This window comes from Podarcis cretensis (genome assembly GCF_951804945.1).
Source record: "Podarcis cretensis genome assembly, chromosome: 12".
Lineage (NCBI taxonomy): Eukaryota > Metazoa > Chordata > Lepidosauria > Squamata > Lacertidae > Podarcis > Podarcis cretensis.
The window spans coordinates 20,386,885-20,402,993 of record NC_137181.1 but is presented as its reverse complement, the minus strand read 5'-3'; the positions used below and the strand labels follow the sequence as shown (position 1 = coordinate 20,402,993).

The 16,109-nt window shown below is 44.8% G+C and overlaps 1 protein-coding gene across 2 annotated transcripts in view; it reads left to right on the top strand.

Annotated features, from left to right (window-relative positions):
* The first annotated feature begins 792 nt into the window (after window positions 1–792).
* Window positions 793–16,109, top strand: part of SVIL (supervillin) — a 142,482-nt gene continuing 127,165 nt past the window's right edge. For both annotated transcript variants that reach the window (XM_079996329.1, XM_079996316.1), the window contains exon 1: window positions 793–1,034. The gene's annotated coding sequence lies outside the window, so the exon portion shown is untranslated. The remainder of the gene's footprint in view (window positions 1,035–16,109) is intronic.

Genomic DNA, 16,109 nt, shown 5'->3' with positions numbered 1-16,109 from the left:
AGTACCAGCAATGTTCAGCTGCGCCTGGAAACAAACTGCTACAACCAACTGGACTGGTGTGAAAGGAGTGTCACAAGCACGTCCTGCTTCACTCCTGATAGCACCCAAGCAGCTGCATTCTGAACCAAAACAAAAGAAGACAGAAATCGTGGTTTGCATGGAATCCTCGCTGGCCTTTCTGAGCTGAACATCAACGAGGTTTCTGCAGGAAAGCTTCCTTTCCCCAGGCCCTGAGGCGTCAGGAACTGGGGCTCTCCCTAAATGACGAAAGGCAAACCGCTGCAGAGTTCTGAAGCCAGCATGGAAATTAAATCGAAACCAAACAATGCCCAGCCCTGGCAATTGCACGCCTGGTGCCTGAGGGAAAGGCACTCAGTGTATGCTCTAACGCGCTCTCGTCACTGTTTAGACCCAAAACTCGGCCAAGGGGCTGAGCTCTGCCTAAGCTGAATAATGAGCCTGGCCACACCTGGGAGCTTCCCCCTTCCGCCGGGCGCGGGGGGAGCCGCGCAGCTCGCCCCCGCCGCGAAGGAGAGATTCGGCCTCGGCGCTCGCCCCCCACACCCCGACTTGTGTCGCCGGCGGCGCGGAGGGCGGCTCCCCCACCCACAGCCCTCCCCTTCCGTCCCAGCCAGGAGCCATTCCAGCGCGCGCCTTCCCGTGCAGGCGCCCTCAGACAGACGTGGGGTTTGCTCTCGCTGGCGGCCGCCGAAGCAGCAGCAGCAGCAGCAGCAGCAGCAGCAACCTCCCCCTCGAGCCAAGCCAAGCCAGGCCCGGCCGGCAGCGGCGGCGGCGGCTGCTCTCGCACGAGCCGAACTTTCTCATTGGGCGCCCGCGCGCCCTCCCCGCCCCCCGCCAGCTGCTCGCTCTCCTCGCCCGCTTAGCGGCAGCAGCAGCAGCAGCAGAAGGCGGCGAACTTTCTCTCCTTTGTTGGGAACTTCTGCGCTCTTGCCTTCCCCTCGGCCAGGCGCTCCCGGGAGCTGAGGAGAGGCAGGTGGCGGGCGCCTCGGCGGCGGCGCCCCGCGAGCCCCGAGGTAAGAAAGGCGGGTTGCGAGCGACCCCCGACGCGCTTGTGGCGGCAGGAGGCGGGGGGGGGGAGAGAGAGACAAACGGGGGGGGCAGGTTGGAGCTCGAGCCCTTCTGAGGGGACAAGAGGGAGCGAGGGAGGGTTGGGTAGGGGGAAAGAGGAGCGAAAGGTCACGACTCTTGGCCTTTCCCTTCGCAACAACACAGCCAAGCAGCCGGCAGGCTCTCTCGGCGAGGACGAGAAGCGGCTCGCCTCAGAAACTGCTCGGCTACAAACGTCCATTGAGAAGGCAGCGCCGAAGCGGGGACGGGGGTGGGGGCGGCGGCGGCGGCGGAGGAGGAGGCTTCAGGCTGTGCCTCGTTGTGTAACCTCGCCGGCTGCCGCCGAGAGCCCCTGGGCTGGAGGCGAAGCCGCTCTCTCCCAAGCAGCCGGCTCGGCTTCCGAGGCGGCGGGAGCCCTGCGAGAGAAACAGCTCTAGCGTAAACGTGGCTTCCCAAGGCGCTAGCCCTCATGAAGCAGCTGCGTAATTGCTTTCGCAGCGGGCTCCCCCCGCCCCCGTAAGCCCGAGTAACAGCAGCGCCTCCTTATAGCTGACAGCTGGGTGTGCAAACAAAGTCTTTCTTCTGGACGCCGCCAAGTTGCTTCGAGGGAAACTCCCGACGCCCACTTCTGTTCTGGATAGGAGGAGAGGTTCAGAGCTTTTCGCTGCAAGTGAGCAGACTCCTTCCGCTACCTGGCGAGTGTGGCTCAGAAAGGCATTGAAAGGATCTGCTCATATTTCCACTTGGGGCTTCGCGAGGGTTACAAAGGCTTTTCTTGCTTCCGCGAATCTCTAAGCTGAGTAAGTCTCCCTTTCTGGAAGGGGATCTGCAGAGCAGGTCCAGGGTCACCTCCTGCAGGACTCTGTTGAATTGCTCAATTACTTTCCGGCCGTCTTTGAATGTCTTGTCTTAGTTCAGGACTAATTGCTTCTCTCAAGACCTTCTGCAGGCCGTAGCAGCTGTGAAAGGAGTTGTGGCCGATTGTGAAAGGTGGGTGGGTTCTAGATCTGAAATGTTTCTTTTCTGAAGCCAATTTGTCACAGTGCTTGTCAAAGTTACTGTTTTCTAGAGTTCGCCTCTAGCTGGCGATTTTTTTTTTTTTTTTACTTTCATGCAGAGAATTGAGCAGTAGAGGGAGGGGGAACTTGGGAAGACTACTTCAATTGATGGAACTAGTTTTTTTGTGGTAAACAATCCTTTGCTTAGTTTTGCATTAGTTTTCCTTCACTATTGGCAGGGCAAAGGACAGGGAGTTCTGCTCATTTAGGCTGCAATCCCTGATCGACTTACCTGGGAATCAGCCCTATTGAGGTCAGTGAGACTTGCTTCGGAACATGCATAGGCTTGCACTGTCTCCTAGATTTCAGTCTTGCTTCAAGCCAACTTTCCTGATTGATGTCTTCACCCCCTAACCACAAAGTTCATCCCTCGGTTTGGTATTTTTCTCCCTCCGCTTCTATAATGGTTAAAGGGCACTCAAATATGGTGAGGCATCTCCTATTGGAACATGAGCTTCACTCTAATTGGCTAATTTATATACATTTAGAATGAACTAAGCAGTAAACCTTTTTTTGGACTGCATCCTTTCAGGCTGCTGGTACTGGGATCGCATAGCTGAAACCAGGGAGGGAAGGAAAAAAAACAACCCTCTCTGCAGATTATAAAAAATAACTTTGGAAGAAGGCTAGGTTGAAATTCTTTATGATCTGCTAGTCTTGTGTTGCTGGAGATGGGTATTTTAAAATAGCGGGATTTGAAAATACCCAGGTAGCTCTTGGGAAGAGGGCAGACCATGAAAAACACTTGATTCTCATTTTGCATAATTTGTCAACTGGGCTCCACATGATTATTGTGCAGAATGTTGGGGTTCTCAATAAAATTCATGCCAAATGCCTTATAATATAAAGCATATGTTCCCACAGGGGCCTTCCCTGGTGCGTGTAGGGTCCACTCCACTGTCCTTCCCTCACTGAAATTAGGTTTGAAATAAGCATTTCTCTTGTAGCCAATAGAACAGGTTTTGGTGTGTGTTCAGCTACAGAGGGTGTGCGGTGTCCATGATGAGTCTGTGGTTTGTAGTTGTGCCCACAGGCCCCCCAAAACATTGGCAGCCCCCACTTTATGTGAAGCGGGGGGTGGGGATCTGATACTCTCCAGAAGTTGCTGTATTTCAGCAGTAGTCATCTCTGACTATCACCCATGCTGGCTGGAGCTGATGGGAGTTGTAGTCCAATGTCCTTTGCAAGGCCACAGATTTCCCATCCCTGTTTTACTCTTTATTTTTATTTAATTTCTATACCGCCCTTCATATGAGGGTCACAGGGGGGTTTACAATATAAAACCACAAAACTCATAACAGTTTGAAATGCCATAGATTGCCGTAATTAGGTAAAGTCCCAGGAAAAGAAGAATGTTGTTGCCTGGCACATAAAGATGTGATGAAGGTGCCAGGAGAGCCTCCATGGGAACAGAATTCCACAAATGGGGAGCCACCACAGAAAAAGTGTATTCTTGCGTTGCCACTCTCCAGACCTCTCGTGGAGGAGGCACATGAAATGGCTTCAGATGATGGTCACAGGGTCTGGTTGGTTCATATGGGGAGAGGCGGTCCTTGAGGTATTGTGTACACAAGCCATTTAAGGCTTTATAGGTCAAAACCAGCACTTTGAATTGGGCCCAGAAACTAAGTGGCGGCAAGGGTTGGTATTATATGCTCAAACCGTCTTGCCCTGGTGAGCAACTTGGTTGCTGAATTCTACACCAGTCAAAGGATGGTGAAAACTTTCCCAGTGTTGCTCCTACTGACCTGGAGTTCATTCCCTTGACCAAAACTTTATTTTAAATGTTTATTTTTCAACCTGCTTTCCTAATAATCAAGGTGGCTCATACTAACAAAACTGCAAACAAATAGCTGAAAACACAATACAACTCTGAAATACAGCAATCAAATAAAACAGCATAAGCCATAACAACAGAACAGCAGTATTGACAACCAAATGTTTTATTCTGGAATATAATTCATATTCCTCTGGAAGATGAAAGAGATGTATCTCTTCATCTCATCCCATGATCTCTTCCTGCCATCCATCATGTAGGTTCGTGTTTACGGGAATTGGAGTCCAGTAACATCTGGAAGGTCTGTCACTTCACTCCGGAAGAAAATGAAACAACTTTTGATAAAAGAGAAGGCTCACTTCTTTGGAATCTTTTCATCCCTACTGGTGTTTGTAGGGAGGTGACCGATATGTGCAACTTGACTTGCAGCAGGTTCTTCAAGAGATCCAAGGCCCAGAGACCCTGCTTGCCCACTTGTTTGTTTTGTTGATATGTGGCCTGCCTAAACCTGAACAGCTCAGAGCAGGAAATTACATAAAATGTGTACAGATTTCATTGAAAGCCCCCCCCCCCAAGTTCTGCAGGCAAACCCTTACTCCCCAAAGCAAAGCCATCTGTATGTATTCTGTTTACATTTCATGCCTTGCTTTTCCAAAGTGGCTAGCAGCAATACAGCATCCAATTCCAAACAAAATTCAATAATAACAAAACTATCAACGTATATAAAAACAGCAGCTAGTTGAACAAACACTAGGAGTTCATCATAACCTCACTAGGCTCTTATGGGTGAAAAATGCAAAGACAGTCAATACGTTTTAAACAATAATTGTTTATTATACATTGCAGAACAGAATAAAACAATGTATTATTATTAATTAAATTTCATCTGATCGGATCACCGGGCAGTTTAATAATACAGTGGTACCTTGGGTTACAGACGCTTCAGGTTACAGACTCTGCTATCCCAGAAATAGTACCTTGGGTTAAGAACTTTGCTTCAGGATGAGAACAGAAATCGCTCAGTGGCAGCGTGGTGGCAGTGGGAGGCCCCATTAGCTAAAGTGCTGCTTCAGGTTAAGAACAGTTTCAGGTTAAGAATGGACCTTCAGAACGAATTAAGTTCTTAACCCGAGGTACCACTGTAACCACTGTAACCAGGTCAAAGACCTGTCTGAACAATGTTTTCACCTGCTGCTGAAAGGCCAGCAGGAAGAAGGCAAGATGGGCTTCCCTTGGCAGAGACTTCCAGAACCTGGGTGCAGCCACTAAGACAACCATCTGTTGCATCCCTGCCAGGGTCTGCTCTTTGCAGGATGCAGACGACACCTCCTATCTTATAATGCTTACTCTATATCAGGGCTGGGGAATGTTTTCTGGGTGGCATTCCCTTGGGCCTAATTTGGGGCACTGCATGCTGGTGGGGTCAGAGCTCTTTCCTCCTTCCTTCTTGCCCAGCTGGGTACCAAGGGAAGGACAAGAGAGTTCTTCCCTAAGGTCTGAGCTCATTGCATGCAGAGAGCATTCTCCCACCCTTGACAATATTTGTTTTGGCTCCTCTTTCCATTTCTCCCTTCCTCTTCTCTTTTTCTTTTGGGCCTCCTCTCACCTGTGTGAAATTAAGATGAGGGCCACAGGTGTTCCCCACTCATGCTCTGTATTGGCTTCCTGAGAGCCTGCTTGGTGTAGTGGTTAAGAGCGATAGACTCATAATCTGGTGAACCGGGTTCGCGTCCCCGTTCCTCCACATGCAGCTGCTGGGTCTCTCAGCCCCACTCACCTCACAGAGTGTTTGTTGTGGGGGAGGAAGAGAAAGGAGAATGTTAGCCGCTTTGAGACTCCTGAAGGGCAGTGATAAAGCCGGATATCAAATCCAAGCTCCTCCTCTTCTTCTGCATGCCCCAGTTGTATGAATCTGACACATGGATGGTACAATCAGGAATAAACCCTTGCGAGATCTTGGCGACTTCAGTGGGGACCTGTCAGAGGTTGGGTTGCAGTTGCAGCTTTCCCCTCACCTTGCTTTCAGTGGTATAAGAGCAACTGCAGTTTGGCTCCTTGTCATTTCTCTGGTCATCACTGGGAGCCCATGGCTTTATGGGAAACAGTTCACCTTACAGCTCCTTTCCATGCCGGCACCTCCTTCCTGGAAACTGGAGGGAAGGCTGTGATTGGGAGAAACCTACAGTGTGGTCTCAGGTTACAACTTTTATGAAAATTGTTTGCACTGTTTAATCAATTAAGGCTTGCACTGCTAGCAAACATTTCCTAAAAGTAAAACACTTGGCTAGATAGGCACATTTGTGTGCTCCTCTTCAAGTTGTTATGTAACTTGACATTTTGTTAATGTTGATTACTGTTTTGATAGTAACAAGGGTATAATCAGTTGCCTGAAAGCAGGATGATGGAAAATGAAATTCAGGAACACAGGAGTACCTTTTGTACTCATTGCTACAACTTGTGAAATTGATTTGCATCTTGTGCAAATTTCAGTTGTTTCATATTTTGTCTCTGGAGGCTGTGTGGACACTTCCTGATTACTTCATTTTGCACATTGGTGCTAGAATTTAGCTGTGGATGGAGCTGAACTGGGCGTTGGGTTACTGTTCTCTCCCTTGTTAACATCCTGTTTGTTTTTAATTCCTCAGTTCTCTTTGCAATAGGAAGTTCGAACTTTTACAATTCTGTAGTGCTATGTTTAGACCCAGGTGAAGATTGAATGGTTCAAAATCATTTACAGCTCAAACCTATGAATATCTAGTTAGAAGTAAGTCACACTGACTTCAGTGGGACTTACTCCAAAGTAAGTGTACATAGGATTGCAGACTTTTAGAAACTGAGCACCAAGCTGTGACCCTCCAGATGTTGTTGGACTTAGGATCTCATCATCCTTGACCCATGCTGGCTGTAGCTGATGAAGGTTAGAGTTCAACAACATCTGGAGTGTCACAGGCTTTTTGTTCCTAACTTAACAAGCAACATCTTTCCATGCAAATGCAGGTGTCGTTATTTTTCTCAAACTGTTCCTTTTTTCTCTATCCCCACCCTAGTTTTCCTCCCGCTTTAAAATATTCATAATTTCTTTACCCTGGAGTTATTACAACTTGCTTGTGCTGAAGCTTTCCTTAATGTACCAGGAGTCTATATACGGAAATATACTTTTAATTACATTTGTTTAATTACAGTTGGTAAACCATGCCTCCAGGACTTAAAATACAACTTTTTTTGAGCTGGCACCTGAGAGGTAATCTCAGATGCGACATGTTCAGAGGCAGTACAATGTTGAGGATTAAAGGTTGGAGACAAATAAGGGAAGGCCATTGGTTTCACGTTGTGCTTCTGGGCTTCTAGAAACTGACAAGCCAATGTTGGAAACAGGATACTAAGTTAGATAGCTGCAATGGTACGATCCGGTGAAGCAATTCAAAAGGGATGCAGAAACGATTTCATCTTTCAAGCGATCTGTAAGATGACGCTTTACTTTTTCTTTATTTTTAAAAAGTGGCCTTAAAGGAGGGCTGTGTCTGCTGCATCAGACCAAGGGCACATTTTGTCTAGTTTTCTGTTTGCATGGTGGCCAACCAGAATCCTATGGGAGGCCCACAAGCAGGACTTGACTGCAGTACAGTGGTACCTTGGGTTAAGTACTTAATTCGTTCCAGAGGTCCATTCTTAACCTGAAACTGTTCTTAACCTGAAGCACCACTTTAGCTAATGGGGCCTCCTGCTGGCGCCGCACCACCGCAGCACGATTTCTGTTCTCATCCTGAAGCAAAGCTCTTAACCTGAAGCACTATTTCTGGGTTAGCGGAGTCTGTAACCTGAAGCGTATGTAACCTGAAGTGTATGTAACCCAAGGTACCACTGTAATTCTCTCCCACTTGCATTCTGGTGGCAGCGTGTATCCGTCATGACTAGAAGCCACATATGAATTTGTCTCATCCCATTGTTACAGCCATCCATCACTACACCTTGCGGTGACAAATTCCATAGTTTAACTATGTACTGTGAAAAGAAGTATTTCCTGAATCTCTTACTACCCAACTCCTTGAACCCAGTATTATAAGAAAGGGGAGAAAAACTTCTCTTTATCCATGCTATGCGTAATCTTGTAAACCTATATCATGTACCTTCTTACTCACCTTCCCCCCTAAAAACTAAAGAGCCCAAACATGATAAGATTTCCACATAGGGGAGTTCCTCTAGTCCATTTTCTGCACATTTTCTGGCTGCATATTATCATTTCTAGAGGTGTGGCAACCAGTATTTCAAGGGCTTCCTAGTGCTTAACGTAGCTTTTGTAATGCAAATCCTCTTCCATCTGAACCATGTGAGTGTCTGCTCCTGGAGTAATATCATTAGAGGGAAAGGTGCCCCCCTTCTAGATCATGCTAATATAATTATTATTATTATTATTATTATTATTATTATTATTATTATTATTTTGCTGGGGGGCAGCTGTGATAGAATAAGCAGCACAAAACACTCTGCTGAAATCTTTTGTGTAGAAGGTGGTGTTACTCCAGCAGGGTTGCAACTCAAACTGGACACGTTTTTCCAAACGAAAAGGTGGCCTTCGTCCTAATCTCCCTGGATATTTCTGCTCCCTCTTATCACAATTATTGTGCAACAGATGTTTCGCTGGAAGCTGTTTTTAAACCTTCCAAACCTTAATAAGAAAACATTATCGTTCACATGTGATGTGGATTGAGAGGGGTCTGTCTGATTGTTTTTATATTATTTAGCAGGAAAGCGCATTTCATAAGAATTTAATTTTTAAAAGTATGTACATGCTGTTCTTTTTTGTTTGTTTTAAAAGGGGCAGCAGTTATCTCTTTCTCCCCAAGCCTTTAAGGCACAAAGGCAACATTGTAAATTGTTTGGCTTTTGGTGTGCTGGGATAGGATAAGTTCTTGTGGATTGTTCCTCTGCATTTCTTAAGAGTGCCATATCAGCTATAGCACCTCTGTGTGGATTTAAGCTGAAATGTAGTACAGTATATTAGTGCAGTAAAATCATATCTGCTTCTAAATTAGAAAAGGCCTTGATAAGAGGGGAATGGAATGAAAGTTGAGGCCTCATCTTTAGGGAGGGAAGAAGGACTACAAAGATGCTGTACAATTAATTGCACCAAGGAAAGGTGAATTAATTTTCATTGTTGGCCAGAAACTACAAGGAATCAAGTGAAACATACACATTTCAAATTCAAATATAAATGTTGATGACTGTCATTTTTTTATTTGTATCTGGATCACATTTGTGATGCCTTGGTTGACCCTGCAAAACGTTATTGCCCAACTGTGGGGTTTATCTTATTAACCATCAGCTATTTTGATCTTAATGCCATTTTTCAGTAACCCTCCTTACAACTAGGGATGTGCAGCGACAGCGAGATTTGGTTTTGAGCCTGATTTGGTACTTTAGAAAACACCAGATTTGTGCTGAACTGATTTGGTGGGTGTCTAATTTCGCTTTGGGTCAAAGCTGAATCCTAATTGGTAAGAATAAGCTTTTTGCTTTCCCCATTCATAATTGTAGTGGGCTTTCTTTGTTTTTTAAAACTTTCTTTCTTTCTTTCCATAATTAGATTAAATTTTAAGATGTAGCAGCCCCTTCTGAGGAGATGAATCCTGAAAAACTTCAGAAGGGTAGCTTTAATTGTTTTTCAAAAGGGTAGCATTTAGAGTTGGGGGACAGTTAAAAATGATTCATTTAATCTCTATTGTTTCATGGGCAAATGGTATAAGAATGGCTACATTGTAGAGGTAAGACTGAGTAAGAAACCTGCCAAATTGCAGACAAATGGATCTAGGGGTTTTTGTACTGATCATTCTTAAATTGATATTTGAGGGTGGGAATGAATAAGGCCTTCACTTCTCTCCTTGTGGTTTTCTGGCAAAAAAGAAAAGAAAGAAAAAGAAAAATACCTTGCAAAGTTGCCCCTTGGGAATTTATCTTCACATTTTCAGAAGGATGGGTGCCTGAACTATGGAGTTATGCTGTATGAAAAAACAGCTTCAGTGTTCCTACTCAGTTGACACAGTAAAAGACACCAGACTTACAGAAACTAGGTGCAAAGCTCATTTGGCAGGAGTGGATATGTGGACATGTGACAGAGATGCAGGAGAGCTTGAATGCCCAGTATTTTCCAAGCGAGCACTGCTAACAGACCTAGCAAAGAGCACAGACCAGACCAGATCAGGGTGATGCATTAGTTCAACATCCCTTCCCCAAAGCACGAAGATTTGAGACCCCTGGTAAAATCAATCCCACTGGTTAGAAACTAGATTTGTCAGTCACCTCCTTTCCCCACCAACCTAATGTTTTCCTAATGTGGCAAGCATGGAGATTATTATTATTTTTTCAATTTTTGCAAACACCAGGATTGTTTATTTTTATTTTTGAAAAACAAACAAACCTCAAACTGCTTTGGAAGTCCCTGCTTCAGCTGGGGGCACTTCAGAGATGTCCTGCTTGGCTTGGACAAGCCCTAAATCTATTGGAGATGGCCTTCTTCAGTCCAGGATTCATCTATAGTACCCGTAGTTTACAAAGGGAAGGGCTGCAGCTCAGTAGTTCAGTGGCAGAGCCTTGCACACAGGTGGTCCTTGGTTTAATCCCCACCATCTCCATGTAGGCCTGGGGATTCTCCTTGTCTAGAAACCTGGAGAGCAGCTGACAGTCAGTGTTGGTGGACCCGTTGTGCGATTTGGTATAAAACAGCTCCCTATGTTCATATGCAACACATGCTGACCATTTCCAAGGCTTCCCTAGTGCCGATACCTTGCACTGTTTATTTGATTGATTGCATCTTATCCCACCTTCCTTTGGCAGCTCATGGGCTAAGAGGTAGAAATTGAAGAGTTGAACTTGGGTTTGTCTGTCTCAAGTCATCATGGTTATTGGTATATAGCTGACAGTTTCAACTGGACATACCAGTCTTTTCATTTGGAACCTTAAAACAATGCAAAGCATGCCTTTCACACACACACCCTAAGCTCTGCCACCTCTCAGATACTTCTAGTTATTCTAGGTAAATAAAAATTCAGACGCTGGTATTCAGGAAGACGGAATTCATAAGGAATTCAGATGTTTTAGATGAAGTCAACTTAGTTTTGCAAGCCCCACTTGTATCCACTTGTGTTTAGGTCTGAAATAAAGGGCAGCTGTAGTCCAGGCGCCAGGCTTGTGTTTGGCTGCTTCCAGCTCCTGCTTCATGGTGTGTGTGCCTGCAAGCGTGTAGCATTATTCTGGATTACATTGCAGCGTGCTCAAAAGTGCCTTGCATTTCCCAGCTGTTTCACAATTTTTCTCTGCCTGGCCCTGCCAGCTGCTTTTGCCCAGACGAGTGTAGATAATATGTTGGATCTTCTGATTTTCTGTGTTTACTAGTTCTGGTGGCCAGGCTTTTGTGTATGTATATACATATGTATACAGATGCAGGTGGCGCTGTGGTCTAAACCTCAGAGCCTCTTGGACTTGCCAATCAGAAGGTTGGTGGTTTGAATCCCCGCAACAGGGTGAGCTCCTGTTGCTCTATCCCAGCTCCTGCCCACCTAGCAGTTTGAAAGCATTTCAGTGCAAGTAAATAAATAGGTACCACTGTGTGCTTTGACTTCTGTCACAGTGTTCTCTTGTGCCAGAAGCAGTTTAGTCATGCTGGCCACATGACCTGGAAACCTGTCTGTGGACAAACACTGGCTTCATCGGCCTGAAGCAAGATGAGCGCTACACCACATAGTTGCCTTTGACTGGACTTAGTCGTCCAGGGGTCTTTTACCCTTACCTATATATGTATATATGTACAATATACGTACGTATGTCCTGCTGGCCAGCCCTTTGAATATGTGCATTCAAAGTAGAGGGCATTTGACACGTCAATTTAGTGGTCATAAACGATAAAATATTAATAGTGATTAATTTGCTCCAACACTTCATGAGGGGTGGGTTTTTTTAACTGCACAATATAAAACAAAAGCAATGCCCTATTTAGATGAAAATATTGGGTGCAGAAAGGATTGAATTAAGTATAAAGAACTATTTAGAAACTGACCGGCTGCTACTACTAGTACTTTTGGATTTATGTGTCTCATATGGTTCTGTTAGTGAAGCAACATGATAACTTCTTGGCACAGTGGCTCTTGCAGATTCATCAACAGGAAGTTGCCAAACACCAGGAAAGAGACATTGAGCAGAACATACTAATCTCTCTCTCTTGGACTGCAGCATAGCTGGTGTACGGAGGGAAGAGTAGCAATGGTTCCTATAGCAATTTGTGCTGACTGCTGAGATCAAGATGGCAACCATAGCACTGTCAAGTGACAAACCCATTGACCATTCCCTTGACCCTGGTAGATTCCTATCAGTTTTGGCTTGACCCGCCCAGCAGAAATTCAATCCTGTGTCTGGAACTGGGTGACAATCTGGCTGGAAATCTTATCCTTTCCTTATATGGTTAGTCTCAAATTGCTGGGGGAAAGCTCAGCATCAGGTTGCAAGACCTTACCTACAGAACAGTTCTGTATAACCCAAAAGCTTCTACCCTTGCCCCCCAATAATGCTGATCCAATGAAAGGGTTTTGTTTCTGGGCCAACTCACTCCTAACTTTATCTGTTTCTGACATTTAATGTTCAAACCTTCTGATGTTTTCTAAAAGAATAGGTTGAACTAATAGTTACGGAATATCTTCTGTAAATGTTGCTCACCACAATTAAATTGTAGCAGGAAAAAACTGAGGGGGCATGGATGGGTTTTGTTTCTTTTTATTTCCCCTTTCTTTTTTAACCATTAACCTCATTCTCAAAAACTGTGGATGTTAAGTGGTCATCTAAATACTTTGGAAGTAAAAAAAAAAAGGTGTGACTGAGGAAACAAAAGAAGAGGCAAACCCTCAAAACAATCCTGAAATATAAATCTTTATCCATTGTACTAGTCCTTGTGAAACAATCACTTCTCCAAAATGTTTTGGTTGATGACTGCCTTCTGCAGCAGCAACAAGATGATGGCTGTTCTACCAAAACAACATCTCTTTGCAAACCGTGCCCAGGCTTCACTTTCAGCCTCTAGTTAAGAGATGAACCATGGGCAGCATGAACTATGGTTAACATCTTTGCAGATATAACTTTAAACCATGGTTAAGGGTGGCTCCCAATTTTCTAAAAAGTGGTTGGCAGGAAGCAACTGGTGTACCTTCATTTGGTCCCTGGATATTTGCAACTAGCCATTCCAAACTGAAACAAAATTAAAGGGTATTGGTCACTTTCCTACCTGCCTCTTAAAGATAAGGGGTGCTAACTTGAAGAAAATACTGTGGGGCCCCGGTAAGCCCAGCCCCACATAATCAATCAAATGGTGCATGCACACCATTTGAATGGCAATGCCCATCAACTTGGGAGGGGGCAAATATTTTATTGTGGGGGCCAGAGCTCCCACGGCCCTAGGAGTTGGCTGCTATGCTGAAGATGATCGTGTGTGTGGACTCAAAGTAACAATAGATATAGAAAGAAAATATCCCAGCTTTTGCCTCAGAACATCCAGTTGTCTTGAATTTGCTGCAGTTTGTGCTTTTGTGTGTGCTTTGTGTGATATAAAAACCTTTCCCTAATATCTGATTCAGTGGTGTGTGTTTTTATATTAAATTCACCCTTGCCCCAATGGTGTTCATATTTCCTGGAAAAGGACAATTTCTCATTCCTTATTAATGGAGGGGAGAAACAATAAGAGTGCTATGTTAAAGGGGGGGATGCAAGGGTGATAGCAGGTGGAGCAGACATTTGTGTGTGCACAAGCTTGAAAACATGGTTGTTTTAAGGGCGTGAGAGTGAAAAGCGCCAGCCGCTTTCATATTATCTGTCTTTGGATGCCTTTTTTTGTGTGTGACTGATGTAGACCCTGAACGTGGCTCTCATATTTGGCATGTGTGGGCAACACTCAAAGATGTTTCAGTGACAGTTCATGACACCTTCCGTCAGATGGTACAACAGCACCATAGCTACAAGGAACAAATATGTCAACAAACCTCCTTCCAACTGTGTCCTGAACGTTGCAAACACAGCTTAAGGAATAACTGAGCATTCCTTTTTACCAGCAGAGGAAGATGCTTCATCGTCGTCCTTGGAGAGAAGGGATTGCATTTACTTAATGAATGATGAATGCCACTTCTGCCCTGCTCATCTGCTTTGCATGCAGAAGGTCCCACAATCAATCCCCAGGGCCTCCAGTTTAAGAGGGTTCCAGGTGGACTTGGAGGAGGCCTTTGCCTGAGACTTTGGAGAACTGCTGTCAGTCAGAGTAGACATTACTGAGCAAAATGGACCAGTGTTCTGATATGCCTGGAGATAAAGCAGCTTCATGTGTTTGCACAAAATAATGCATCTGAACTTGCCTCCAGCAGCAATCTTCCTTTCTGAGGATTCCCCCCACCCACTCTTTCCCACTTCATCTTCACCATCATGCACCTACCACTTCATCTTGCTGCCGTGTCTATTCTTTCTTGTAACGTAAAAGTGTGCTTTGTTAATTCTGTGCTTTGAGCTGTTTACAACAGCTTTCTTCACTCTTTTCTGGTGCTTGCCTTTTCTTGTTCTTGACCTGTCTTTACTAGTGTATTTACCTGCGTCTTGAGTGAGTCTATCTTTCTGCACTTCTTTGCCTTTTTAAAACTAACTCAAATGAACACATGGTGACCTGCACTTTTTCACAAAGCCTTCCTTAAAGGGGGTTTAATGTTTCTGATTTCGCAACCACTTTGGCCTCAGAAGTTGAGATCAAATATCTGCTATGTAGATTAAGCAATGGCTGTGAAAAGAGAGTAAATATATCTGATCTTATTGCTTGATTATGGCTGTTGTTTTTAGGAAAAACATAGTCATATGTAACACTTTCCATCCCTGTTATTAATATTTCCCTGCTGTTTGCTTATACTTGTTTGGAGCTATGCTAAGAAATAAATTGCTGCCATTTTATAGACTGTGGAAAGATCCCATTGCCACCGGTCCTTATTGCCATGTTACTGCAGTCTTAACATACTGTAGTTAGGTGTATGAAAACATCTAAATGACCATCAGATGTTGTTGGGAGTCCAGCTGCCATCAGCCCTAGCCAGCATGGCCAATAGTCAGAGATGATAGAAAGTAGCCCAACAACACCTGGATGTACACAAGTTCTTTATCTTGGTTTACACTAACTGGGAACAGCTCTGTGGGATTTCAGACTGGAGTCTTTCTCTGCCACACCAGGAGGTACCAGGGATTGAACTCAGGATGCAAACCATGTTATCTTACTACTGAGCTATGGCCTGATCAATAATGACATAAGAAAACACTGTGTAAAGGATAGTGACAGTGTCTGCCCAAAGTGACCTTGTGGTAAATTAAGGTCTTGGGAAACCACCCTTTCAACCTATGATGTCACCAGTTGCAATTAGAGATTTTGTTGGCAGGTATTTGAAAACATGTTTGCAGTTTTTCAGTTTTTATTCTCGTTTGTTCTCTCTCCACCCTCTCCAACCCCAGTTCCCAAATTTTCTTTGACCGAAGACCTGCTGTTAGTCAAATATCCCATCCTACCAAGCATGTGTGTGGGTCCCAGCCACACAATTTATCAATACAATACATGTACCAATCAGAGCAAAACAAAACATTAAGTACTAACAAATTAGTTCAGAGGTATCAAGTGTTGAGTTACACCCATGAACTGAGCTTGCGATGTGCTTCAACAAGCAAAAATAACTTCTCTGGACTTGCTGCTGTATTCAACATTTTTGTTGCCACTAGGTATTGATTGTGCTTTGAATGGTAACTGTTTAGACCTGGAAGAAGTTGCTGCAGGTTACATGATGTATGCCAAAAAAAATCCCTATTATAAGGTTCAAGTGGTGAAGTGCAACCTGATTCAGAGAGAATCTGGGTTTGTCAAGTTGAAGGAACTAATAATGGTCGTTAGGCAGCAGTTGTGCCACGTCTAGCCTTGAATTTTGGACACTGCAGCCCTAAGGTATATTGCACTATATGAGAGCTCAGTTCACTGAGCTGGCAAGCAAAGTAGGCCAGGAGCACATGTCTGGCTCTGTAGTATAGCCATGGGGAACCTCTGGTCTGCACATCTATTTACCACTGCCACTGGCCCAAGAGGTTGATGTCAAGATGTGGCTGGGCTGAACTGTGGTTTGTGGGTACCTTTGACTGGAGTCATTTACCTTTTACCTTAG